Source organism: Schistocerca cancellata, chromosome 3 (assembly GCF_023864275.1).
Source record: "Schistocerca cancellata isolate TAMUIC-IGC-003103 chromosome 3, iqSchCanc2.1, whole genome shotgun sequence".
Lineage (NCBI taxonomy): Eukaryota > Metazoa > Arthropoda > Insecta > Orthoptera > Acrididae > Schistocerca > Schistocerca cancellata.
In genome coordinates, this window is record NC_064628.1 from 700,854,691 (window position 1) to 700,864,894 (window position 10,204).

Here is a 10,204-nt window from a genome sequence, read left to right on the forward strand (position 1 = left end):
AAATCTGAAACATGCCCCAGGCCCTCCTCAAAAATATCTGGAAAGTCTGAGATCAAAGATTCCAAAGATTGATAGGGAACGTCTTCGGGGACCAACTGTATGGTGTCAGCGATAGAAAAACCGAAAGCTTGAAAGGCATCCAGGCCAAAAGGTTAGCGGAGCTCGCATCACTGACAACAATAAAAGTAATAGGCCGAGAGACTGATTTGTAAGTCACATCGGTAGTGAATTGACCCAGTAGGGGAATGAACTGTTTACCATAACCGCGTAGACGCCGGTAAACTGGCGCCAATGGGGGCGATCCAAGGTCGGAATAAGTTTGTGCATTCAACAACGAAACTGCTGCGCCCGTATCTACTTGCAGTTGTAACCGGTGCAATCGAACCGACACCTCGATGCGTCGGGAGCCTGGCCCAATGAAACTTCCTGAATGTCAACGTCCATGTCCTCTGTACCTGTGTCCTTCGATTCATTTGAGGCTGAGCGGCAAACTTTAGCAATGTGACCTTTTTTATTACATTTGCGACAAATGGCCCAACGCTGGGGGCACTCTGACTGATCATGATGTATATAGCACGACGCATAGGACGGCAACAGGGGCTGGCGGCCAGAATTCTGTTTACGCGCCGGATTGTACCGCTCGCACGTCGTCCACCCCGGACACAGTGGACGTGGCCGCGCCGCCCTGAACTGCCGCGACGTCGCACCACGCTTCCAGCTGTTGACCTGCTGCGTGAGAGACTTCATACGATTGAGCAATGAACAGGACTTCCTCGAGGGAAGGGTCTTCTAACTGCAGGGCCCGTTGCCGGACCTCCTTATCAGGGGCCGAACGAACAATGACGTCGCGTACCATAACGTGGGCATACGACTCTCGCGACTGCTCCGTGACAAAATGACACTTGCGACTAAGACCGTGCAGGGTAGCGGCCCACGCCCGGTAAGACTGATGGGGCTGTTTCTTGCATTGATAGAACTCGACCATAGCCACCACAACATGCGTGCGGCGGCGATAATATGAAGACAGCAATGAAGACAATACGTCAAAAGACAAGGATGAGGGTTCCTGCAACGGCACTAGCTGCCGCAAAACTTGACACAGCGAGGGAGATATCCAAGACAAGAAGAGAGCACGACATACCTCCGCATCGGCAATATGAAACGCCTGGAAATGCTGCCGAAGGCGACATTCATATGCGTCCCAATCCTCCGCCGTCTCGTCATACGGGGGAAGGGGAGGAGGGAACGGTGCTGGACCAGACGGTGTGGAGAGCAATGCCGGTAGCACTTGTTTCAAGGTGGCCATGAGCTCCGTCTGCTGCGCAACCAAAATCCACACCAAATCCTCCATGCTGTGGAGAAGCTGCGAAACTGGAACAATGACGCAACATGCGAAAGAACAACCCTACTCGTAGCCAATTGTGTAGTAACACTGTTCACGTTTACGTCGCACTTCACTTAGCGTAGACCGGGACTGTGTCCTAGGCATGCCCGATGTTAACTGACTGGGCACGACCCGTGCTGCAGGAGTTCTTGTTGTTGTTGTTGTTATGCCGGCAGAGGTCGCGTCCGAATTCTCATGTGCCCTCTGGTGGACGGGACTCCACTTGCGGCAACTTCCGTCCGTGACGCGCCGTGCCAATGTGTGCCTCCCGCGATCTTTCTGTTGGCTACTGCAGTTCTAATGTTATTCACAATGCATTATGATGGATCCATTTCTGGCCCTCTTTCAAAGCTGTATGTTATACATTATTGTAACAGCACAAAAGGGGTTATTGATAATATGAACAAGTTGTTTTCTCATTACACTGTAAAAAACAGTGTAAAAAACAGAACATTAGTAAAACCTAACACAATCACAGACTGGAGCAACTGAACAACATACTTCAGCAGGGCTTTGATTACTTGTCGTCATGCCCTGAAATGAAAGACATCCTACATAAAATCCTCCTCACCCATTCTAAAGCAATGTTGTGTCACCCACCCAACCTTCACAACATCCTAGTGCATCCCTATGCCTTTCGCAACCCCAGCCCCTTGCCACAGGGATCACATTGCTGTGGAAGACCCAGATGCAAGACCTGCCCATTCCACCCACACACCACTTCCTAATACAGTCCTGTCACTGGCTTATCCTGCCCTATCAGAGGCTGGGCCACCTGTGAAAGCAGCCATGTCATATATCAGCTCTGCTGTAATTATTACACAGCATTTTATATTGGTATGGCTAAGAACCAGCTGTCCATCAGAATAAACAGAGCCACTTCAAAACTCTGGCCAAGAGCAAAGTAGACCACCACCCCTGTATCTATATCTTCGAGTTTGGCTATATTCCATTTTGAATTGCCCTTTATATATCATAGAAAGTCTTTACCACATTTATGCAGCTACAAGAAAGTGCTCCCCGAAACGTGCATACATTTTCAGTGTCACTTACCCATCTTTTGTATACCAGTACATTGATTTGTATTATTTGTTCCTGGAATTTTCCAGGTCCCTTTGTCAATGCTTTTTCTTGGGAAACATGTGCTTACTGCTTTAGGATCATTGGCAGCCCCAAACAGGGCAAATCTCAGCCCATTAGCAGTTGTTTCTTCATGCAGGTTTTCCTTACCAAAAAGGGTGTGGAAAGGTTTTTCTTTTCAAAGCTTTGCATTATAATCCCCCAGAAATGTTCTTGAATCATGTGCAGGTATACTTTCACAGACTTCATGGAGTTGATCATAAAAGCTATTCACCAGATCCTCATCTGACCCTTCTGTTGGAGCATATATGTTTATAAAAGTTGTATTATGGAATCTTCCTTCTATTCTGAGGGTGCATATTCTGTCATATTGCATAAAGGCAAGGATACATTTGCACACATTTTTTGCTACAATGAACCCCACACTATAATCTCCTTGTCCATCATTTCTCCCAGAGTAATATAATGTAAAATTTTGCATCCACATCTCTCCTTAATCCTTCCGTCTGACCTCTTGGAGGGCAACTAACTCCAATCTATAATTCAACACTTCTTTGGCTACTCTTTTCATTGATCCTGGTTGCAGCAGCGTAAATATATTCCATGTTCCAAATTTAAAAGTCCTATTCATATCCTTGTTTCTTTGCTTATTTCTTTTTCAGGAGGGCAGCCTGGCTTTCCTGTTATTCACAGTAAAAATTTTCTTCCAAGGCAGGGGTGTTGACACAACACTCAACCCACAATTCTTCAGAGGACCATTTCTCCCACTCTCTTCTTCCCTGACCCTGTTTCCCACTGGGGTTGGGTACCCTATCTTATAGGACTGCTCAAGGTCCCGGGCATCGCCAACTAGGAGATGAGAGATGGGACTGAGTAGAGGCTATGTGACTTTGTCTTGCCCAGAGTCGTGCTTTATACATCAGTACCCTATTTGAACCCCCAAATTTTTAATATCTTATGCAAAAATGAATGAAGAGACTGTGGCTGGTCCTTCTAGAGACTCATCATCATCATCTTCTTTTGTGCCATTTGTGTGTAGCAGTAAACATTTACATTTTTGTTTCTCTTATAAGCTACATGTTGATTGCTGTGGGAGGAGGAGGAGGCAGGGCTAGACTCAGCAGCCAATGTGCTACAAGCCGATTAGAAGCTACTGTTCCCAGCATTCTCTGCTCAGGGGCCATGTAAAACTGTGCGAACAGGAGGCTACTTGTCTTGTAAGGGGTCACAAAGTAACATATTTCAGTCTGCTTAGAAAGTACTCTATGATAGAACGTATTTCATGTACTGGACTGTTCAAAAAGAAGGAACAAATTTCTAACATTTATGACTTCCAAACTATAAAAGATAGAAATGAGATTCCAGCATTCCTAGAAAGAGAAAATTTCACATCTTTATGCATTCATTGTGAGCACCATGTGGTACATGACAAATATCAAAATGGTGGCTCATTGCCTGCCACACATGAACCAGCTGGTCCCTCATTATTGAATTCACAGTTTCAACAATGCGATGTCACAGACTTTCAAAATTGTCTGGGATAGGGGGGATAAAAATGTGATCTTTTACATAACCCCATTGAGACCTGTGAGGCCACCTGCGATAAAGTTTATCTTCTGCTCCTCCTCTTCTTCCAATTCAACGTGCTGGAAAGTTATCATTCAGGTAATGTCAGACATGCTTAGAGAATTTATCTAAGCACATCCTATGTTACCTGAGTGACACCATTCCAGGCTGTTGGGATAGAAGACGAGGAAGAGCAGAAGATAAACTTCATCGCCGGTGGCCTCCCAGATCCCCAGATCTCACACCTTGTGACTTTTCTCTGTGGTGTTATGTAAAATGCTGCAGTTTCATTGCCCATTTGCCAGACATTCTTGAAAGTCTGCAACAATGCATTGTTGAAGTTGTGTATTTGATAATGAGATACCAGCTGCTTCGTGTGTGGCAGGAAATGAGCTTTCGTCTTGATATTTGTCGTGTAACACATGGTGCTCACACTGAATGCATAAAAATCTAAACTTTTCTGTTTCCAGGAACATCAGAATTACGTTTTTATCTTTTGTAGCTTGGAACCAATAAATGTTTGAAATCTGTTCTTTCGTTTTGAATAGCCCTGTATTTCTAAATTCATTGTATATGTGTGAAGGACTGGATATTAGTAATTTACTTGTGATATTATTACTCCCCCCCCCCCCCCCACACACACACACACGATCCATGGACCTTGCCATTGGTGGGGAGGCTTGCGTGCCTCAGCGATACACATAGCCGTATCGTAGGTGCAACCGCAACGAAGGGGTATCTGTTGAGAGGCCAGACAAACGTGTGATTCCTGAAGAGGGGCAGCAGTCTTTTCAGTAGTTGCAGGGGCAACAGTCTGGATGATTGACTGATATGGCCTCGTAACACTAACCAAAACGGCCTTGCTGTGCTGGTACTGCGTACGGTTGAAAGCAAGGGGAAACTACAGCCGTAATTTTTCCTGAGGGCATGCAGATTTACTGTATGGTTAAACGATGATGGCATCCTCTTGGGTAAAATATTCCAGAGGTAAAATAGTCCCCCATTAGGATCTCCAGGCGGGGACTACTCAAGAGGACATCGTTATCAGGAGAAAGAAAACTGGCGTTCTACGGATCGGAGCGTGGAATGTCAGATCCCTTAATCGGGCAGGTAAGTTAGAAAATTTAAAAAGGAAAATGGATAGGTTAAAGTTAGATATAGTGGGAATTAGTGAAGTTCGGTGGCGGGAAGAACAAGACTTTTGGTCAGGTGAATACAGGGTTATAAATACAAAATCAACTAGGGGTAATGCAGTAGTTGGTTTAATAATGAATAAAAAAAAATAGGAGTGCGGGTAAGCTACTGCAAACAGCATAGTGAACGCATTATTGTGGCCAAGATAGACACGAAGCCCATGCCTACTACAGTAGTACAAGTTTATATGCCAACTAGCTCTGCCAATGATGAAGAAATTGAAGAAATGTATGATGAAATCAAAGAAATTATTCAGATAGTGAAGGGAGACGAAAATTTAATAGTCATGGGTGACTGGAATTCGGTAGTAGGAAAAGCGAGAGAAGGAAACGTAGTAGGTGAATAAGGAATGGGGGGTAAGAAATGAAAGAGGAAGCCGCCTGGTAGAATTTTGCACAGAGCATAACTTAATCATAGTTAACACTTGGTTCAAGAATCATAAAAGAAGGTTGTATACATGGAAGAAGCCTGGAGATACTGACAGGTTTCAGATAGATTATATAATGGTAAGACAGAGATTTAGCAACCAGGTTTTAAATTGTAAGACATTTCCAGGGGCAGATGTGTACTCTGACCACAATCTATTAGTTATGAACTGTACATTAAAATTGAAGAAACTGCAAAAAGGCGGGAATTTAAGGAGATGGGAACTGGATAAAATGAAAGAACAAGAGGTTGTACAAAGTTTCAGGGAGACCGTAAGGGAACAATTGTCAGGAATGGGTGAAAGAAATACAGTAGAAGAAGAATGGGTAGCTTTGAGTGATGAAGTAGTGAAGGCAGCAGAGGATCAAGTAGGTAAAAAGACGAGGGCTAGTAGAAATCCTTGGGTAACAGAAGAAATATTGAATTCAATTGATGAAAGGAGAAAATATAAAAATGCAGTAAATGAAGCAGGCAAAAAGGAATACAAACGTCCCAAAAATGAGATTGACAGGAAGTGCAAAATGGCTAAACAGACATGGCTAGAGGACAAATGTAAGGATGCAGAGGCTTATCTCACTAGGGGTAAGATAGATAATGCCTACAAGAAAATTAAAGAGACCCTTGGAGAAAAGAGAACCACTTGTATAAATATCAAGAGCTCATATGGAAACCCAGTTCTAAGCAAAGAAGGGAAAGCAGAAAGGTGGAAGGAGTATATAGAGGGTCTATACAAGGGCAATGTACTTGAGGACAATATTATGGAAATGGAAGAGGATGTAGATGAAGATGAAATGGGAGATATGATACTGTGTGAAGAGTTTGACAGAGCACTGAAAGACCTGAGTCGAAACAAGGCCCCGGGAGTAGACAACATTCCCTTAGAACTACTGACAGCCTTGGGAGAGCCAGTCCTGACAAAACTCTACCATCTGGTGAGCAAGATGTATGAGACAGGTGAAATACCCTCAGACTTGAAGAAGAATGTAATAATTCCAATCCCAAAGAAAGCAGGTGTTGACAGATGTGAAAATTACCGAACTATCAGTTTAATAAGTTACTGCTGCAAAATACTAACGCGAATTCTTTACAGACAAATGGAAAAAGTAGTAGAAGCCAACCTCGGGGAAGATCAGTTTGGATTCCGTAAAAATATTGGAACACGTGAGGCAATACTGACCTTACGACTTATCTTAGAAGCTAGATTAAGGAAAGGCAAACCTACGTTTATAGCATTTGTAGACTTATAGAAAGCTTTTGACAATGCTGACTGGAATACTCTCTTTCAAATTCTGAAGGTGGCAGGTGTAAAATACAGGGAGTGAAAGGCTATTTACAATTTGTACAGAAACCAGATGGCAGTTATAAGAGTCAAGGGACATGAAAGGGAAGCAGTGGTTGGGAAGGGAGTGAGACAAGGTTGTAGCCTCTCCCCGATGTTATTCAATCTGTATATTGAGCAAGCAGTGAAGGAAACAAAAGAAAAATTCGGAGTAGGAATTAAAATCCATGGAGAAGAAATGAAAACTTCGAGGTTCTTGTTGGAGTCCAGGCAGTAAGTAAGGAAAGCTGACAGCACAGCACCTGAAGAAGACAGCTGGGTCAGTTGAGAAATATAGTGAATAAAATGGGAACAACAACTAAGCAGAACACTCAGAAGTGCAATATTACAAAGAAGTGCTTACCTTATGCACACAACAGTATAGTGTCATCTCTACATATGGGCCTTCCACTAGCCAGCCAGTTTCAGCTATGATGTTTATAGTTTCATACAGGGAGATTAACTGCCACAGTATGACGTGGGGCTATCAGAAGACCAATGAATGTGTAGCTGCACCTGCGGCACGGACAGAGATACATGATAAGCTGATCTGCAACAGAAAACTACAACTCCTAACAAAAGTTTCAAGTGGAGAAGAAGATACAATCCTGATAACATCTTTGCCATCTGTGGGAACACAGACCAATGTGAGAGGTGCATAGGTGAGCCAGTTCCTCACACACTGTACAAACATGTTGTGTGCATTGTCAGCACTGTACTCAAGTTGCAGTATGTACTCTTTGAGAGAGGGTTCAGTTTCAATAAAAATGAAATGAAAATGTTTTGTTGAGGACACGGACATAGACATATGGAGGAAAATGCCAAAGCCTAGGGAATATGCAAACCTAATTAACCTAAGCTACAGAGTTTCAAGGAAACAGACACCATACTGTTGTAGACTGGAATATATGACAAGGTTGTCTGAGACTGCTAAACCTCTACCACAGAAATACCATTAACTTTATCAGAACAACCCATTCACTGAAGAGAACATACAAGCAGAAGATAGGCAGATGTGAGCTATTACTGATAGCCTAAACTATGTGATAGTGTGAGCTATTACTGATAGCCTAAACACAAAATGGAGCAACTTGATTTAAAGTCTTGACAGGAAGGTGAACCTTGGATGGTCCTCATGACCCTCATCAGAGATTTCAAGCATCCGAAGAACAACTCCACTGAAGTAACACCACTACAACCACTGCTAAATGCTGAAACAAATGGTTAGAGGACAGTGGACCTGGCAAGTGGAAAACTTTTTTCTCGGGAATCTGTTTGGCATGACTGAGCAGAAATGGGTCATCCTTGACGTCAAGCCCAACAGAGCAGCTGATGAACTGTCAGTTGAAGTAATTCAGAACTTTGGACCAAAAACATGGTGGTGACTCCTGGATATGATGAATACATGAGTTACTAACTGTGAGACCCTGAAGACATTGAGACCAGAGTCATCACTGTATTGGAACCAGTTTGTGACTTGTGTCACTATTCTCTCAGGCCTTTAAGATCATGGAATGCCTGATCTTAGAAAATAAATTCAAACAGCAGCAAGAAAGCCTCTGAACTATAAATCATGTAATGGCACACTACTGTATCTGCAGCAACACATCAAGGATAGATTTGAACAAAAGGAGGTTACAGGAGTGGCCGTCATTGTCCTTACTGTCACATATGACTCTGCCCAACAACTGAAAGGTGCTGATAAAACTGCATGGTCTTACAAGACACCACAGCCTGACATCCTTGCTTGGTACTACATGTCCACAGCAGGAAATTCTACGTGAGCCTCTATTGGAAGAACAGTGAAGGGGTAGCAAGAATGGCTTACCACAAGGAAGCATCACGGCACCAGTGCTGTGCAATGTCTACACAAATGACCAGCCAATACTAAATTATACCAGGCAATAAACACGCACTGATGATACAGCTGTGAAAAACTAGGGTTCAAAGTTCTCAGAGGTAGAAGAGAAACCAAGACACATACCAAACACACACTATTTATTAAGGCTAACAACTTGATGCCACATTGTGGCAAGATGCAAATCTGCACTCTCCACCTCAATAAGAGGGAAGTATTGCTGTAACTAACTGCAATGTGGAAAGGCAAACAACTGCAGCACTGTTCAGAGCCAAAATATCTGTTTACGAAAACAGCATTGCATCAACACAAACTGCAAGGAATGAGACAAGAACCACATTTTTATGTTAATTGACAAGCAGAACGTGAGGTGCTGATCCACAACTGTTCCTGACACTGGTTACAGCACTGTGTGTCTGCTGCCCGATACATTGCTGCTATGTGGAGCTCATCTGCACATGCGAAGAAGGTGGATGCTGCTGTGAATGGGTAAATACAGATTTCAGTGGGATGCCTAAAGCCAGTATCAGCTCAGAAACTTGATCCACTCACTGGCATTGCATCCCAACATCGGCTGGGACATTGCATCAGATGTGAAGGGAATGAACATGGACGCCAACTCCTGCCACCCAGTACACAGATCACAGATGCAAGAATTCAGCTCCTCTTGGATGTGCATCAGAAACACAAGGTGAAAAGATGGAGGACAGAACTGGAGAACCTGGACAGCCTCCCAAGAGAAGAGTCTGCCTCTTTCCCATGTGGCAAACTTCAAACAGGATGAGAGAGGGAGTGTCACTCTGCAAGACCAATGTGCAAAAGTGATGACCCAACATGAGCTGGGACATTGCATCAGATGTGAAGGGAATGAACATGGAAGCCAACTTCTGCCACCCAATACACAGGTCACAGATGCTAGGAATGCAGCTCCTCTTGGGTGTGCATCAGAAACACAGATGGACAGAACTGGAGAACCTGGACATCCTCCCAAGAGAAGAGCCTGCCTCTTTCCCACATGGAAAACAACAGGATGAGAGAAAGAGAGTGTCACTCTGCAAGACCAATGTACAGAAGTGATGACCCCTCACAGATGAGGTGGATATTCTATGATAATGTAAAAGGAGTAAGACCCAGGCCACATGGTGCAGTACTGCCTACTGGATGAACCTTGCACACTTGATTTGTTAAAGTTAATAAAAATTCCATCTTGGCAGCAGTTTTCTTGAAACAATGTGTTTAAATGCACATGATTAACAAATAGTCATCCTCCCTTTGTTGAGGTATGCAGATGCAAATACTGAATCATGCATATATACTGCATAAAGGAAATGACAGTTGAAAAAGGGAAAAGGTGAAATGGAAAATCTAAAGGGTAAGG